Source organism: Rhinolophus sinicus, chromosome 13, assembly GCF_057876585.1.
Source record: "Rhinolophus sinicus isolate RSI-liver-muscle chromosome 13, RSI-T2T, whole genome shotgun sequence".
Taxonomy (NCBI): domain Eukaryota; kingdom Metazoa; phylum Chordata; class Mammalia; order Chiroptera; family Rhinolophidae; genus Rhinolophus; species Rhinolophus sinicus.
Window position 1 is genome coordinate 16,890,444 of NC_142513.1, and position 3,454 is coordinate 16,893,897.

A 3,454-nucleotide genomic window follows, 5' to 3' on the forward strand; every position below is an offset into this window, starting at 1 on the left:
TGGGCTGCGCCCCCGCAACTAGATTGAAAATGGTGACTGGACTTGGAGCTGAGCTGCACTGAGCTGGATCTGAAAACCACACTCCCAACTCCATTTTTCCCAAGGATACAACTAGACTGAAGGACAACGACTTGACTTGGAGCTGATGAGTCCTGGAAAAACACACTGTTCCCCAATATTCCCAAATAAAAAGTAAAAAAATAAATGACCTATTGTAATACTGGAGAATGAAACTTGTTTCAATTATTTTGGCAATATGTTGAGTATTTCACTTCTCCATCCATCTGCAGTAGATGACTTTTCATAATTATGATGCTTTGGTTTAGAGGTTTGAGAGGATTTTTGTGTGTTTCACTGTAATTGCACCTTGAGAGTGACAGAAGATGCTTTGAGGACCTGCAAAGTCCTCACTTCATAAGGATGTGTGCATGTGATGGAAGTTGGTGGCAGTGGGGACAATTTCTGACTCCCTGGTCCCTACCTCAGCTGCACTTCCCGTCCTGTCTTAGGGCTGGCCACTGCTCCAGACACAGAATTTCAAAAGTAACTTACACAGTAAAGGGAAAGGCACTGGAACTGAATGAGTCCCTGACCCTGGTCCTCAAGGCATCGAAATTTAAGGAAATAGGTGTCGTTACCCCAGAGAAGTTTGTGGCAGCTGGAGATTACTTAGTCTACCACTATCCAATAGGGTGATGGGCTAAGGGAAAGAATGAAAGTGAAGGCACACCTAACAATAGGAAGCAATTTTTGTTAACCAAAAAATGTGCCATGCCACACGTGGTGCAAACAAGTGCAATATTCACATGAATTGTGAGCTCTCACTGAAGAAAATGATGGTGACAGGGGTTGGGTAGATACATAGCACAACACAGGGATTTTAGGAATAAACCAAAGCCATTAAAGAGAGTACACCGGAAAGCAAGTACAGCATCAAACTCCAAATTTGCTCAGGGTCACGTGGGGAGGAAGAAGAGGAAGATAGAAAGAAAAGCTGCAGATATGGAAGACTAGAAAGAGAGTGAATTGTTGGGAACAGAGGAGGCTACTCTAGACACAAGGAAAGTACTAGAAGCTTGGAAAACAAAAACGGATGTGGATGGTGATGACATTAGTTTGCAAACCGGAACGTACGATGCCTACATCATGCACGCTAAACATTACCAGGTACCATGACTATGATTGTTAGCTATGATGAACAAAGGCAGCGCTTAACAGGTGAGCACATGCATGAAGACATCAGTCAAGATCATGAGAAGAAAACAACGACCATTTAAATCACCGTAACCTTCCACCACCTCCTTTGTGTTCAGTTCACCCGTGCAGGCCTGCTGAGTTGATAAGAAAGTCAATGAAACTGATGCAGAAGGAGGGATGGTCATAGGCATCTTCTAATTTTCTTTAACTGTATACAAATTGTCATTCCAACAATAGGCTATGACTACACAAGACACTTCACAGTGTAACAAGCAGAGCATAGAATGTATCCTAATTATTGGTTCTGATTTTAAAGATTCATAATCCATAGATGTGACCATTGGCCATATTCACCAATATGTACAACTTCTCTAATAAATGGACTTCTATGCATATGCATTTAATTTTAAAAATGTTCCACTACCCCCCACCCCCCAAAAAATGTTTTGTGTCCCTATAAGGACCTTACAGACCTGCTGTGTGTTTCTTGCCTCAGTACAGACACTTCCATTTCAGTTGCTATTGAGGAAATGTTATATTTTTAATGCAGTCTTTCCATCAATCACTATCTTCTAGTGGATCCTTCACAGAATCTTTTAATCTGATTTACACATTCAGAAACCTGACCACATGGTAAGTGAGAGAGTCAGACTTTACACTGAGCTCTGCAGTTCAGTTCTCTCCCGGCCACCGCCCAGAATCTTTGTTATTAGATTAAAGCCAAACACACCAGGAAGATCCTGTAATAATGATGGGTGGGCCAGGGGACCCTGTGTCCCAGCCTCTCTCTTCAACACACCTCCTGCCTCAGAATGACTGACCATCTCTGGGTGAGCCTGATTCAACCCACTCACACCAAAGAAGGATTTTTAAGAGGTAGAGAGACCTGAGAAAGATTTATATTTCAACATAGCCCTGGCAATTTGGTGAAGAGTTGATACTAACAATCAACAAACTAACAGTGGGCAGATCAGCTAAGAATACAAAATTCGGGATTCAACATTAGGCGTAAACTTGGATATTTAGTTAGAAGAAGAAAATAAATCACAACAAACTGTTTTTTTAAAGGTGACAGATAACATTACAAAATCCTACAAAGTAACGTAATATTTTTTTAAATATTTTTTTAATATTTATTAATCAGCACATTTTATTACAACTCTGTAATAATTCTTCCTACATTTGTTGTCTGCATACTCTTTGATCTGCTCCTCTTTTGACAATGAGTTTATAATATCATTTTCCATAAAGAGAAAAGAAGGGTATTCAGACCTTCTGAATTATTTTTACTCTGACAGGGTAGAGTGAAACAGTGTTTTTATTTTTTTTCAACTTCACAGATTTATTATTGGAACTACTACCTCAATTTTTAGAATTACTGATACATTTGAAAAATCTTCTATCAAGTTTACTTCATATATATGCTGTGAGGTGCTAGAGGACTTCCAAGTTTCCTTGTGCAATAAGTAAACGGAAGTACTATTTGGATTGTCAGCTTCCGCGAAACCGGGCTTTGGAAGCACCCCATGCAAGTGAGAGGCACTGAAGTTTAAACATCATAAGTTTCTCAATAATTCCATATCTGATTGGCTTACAAGGTCCTGCCTTGATGGTTCTTGGGTACCCTTTCCAACTCATTACCTATCCTATCTCCCTTGTTCAGTTTTCTCCAGCCGCTCTACTACTTTCCTTATTTTCACCTAGTGTTCACGCTTTTTCCCATTGCCTGGCCTTTGCACAGACTGTGCCCCCTGCCTGGAGTTCCCTTCCTACTACATAATTCTTTCCATTTCACTAACTCCTTCACATCCTCTTTGAGACTCAGTCATCATTCATTTCTGGATGTCTTTCCTCACTATCTCAAATCCTATATTACAAGCCTTCCATTTGTTATAGGATTATCCAATTAATCTCTTTCTCTCCCAAGAGAGCTCCAGGAGGGTAGGGACCACATCTGGTTTTGTTCCCTCCTAGTGGCCTCAATGCCTAGTACACAGTCTGGCCCATAGTCGGGGTTCAGTAAATATTTACTAATTGAGTCTGGATGACCAAGGGAGAAGAGACATAAATTGAAATTGATCAGTGATCTCCCTCTCCCTGCAAAGATAAAAAAAAAAGTCAAGAAAACAAAGTTTGGTTTCCCTTTGGCTGCATTTCACCTGAGTCAACTGCCTCTTGGTGAATCTCAGCTATCTAGCCAGCCTCTATGAAAATATCTTCATCCTAAAACATGCCTTTTGCATTTTGAAAAACCACA

At 40.4% G+C, this 3,454-nt stretch overlaps 1 pseudogene; it reads left to right on the plus strand.

The window, feature by feature from the left end:
- The first annotated feature begins 420 nt into the window (after nucleotides 1-420).
- On the plus strand, nucleotides 421-1,395 carry LOC109456238 (ubiquitin-like-conjugating enzyme ATG3 pseudogene; annotated as a pseudogene).
- The last annotated feature ends 2,059 nt before the right edge of the window (nucleotides 1,396-3,454 follow it).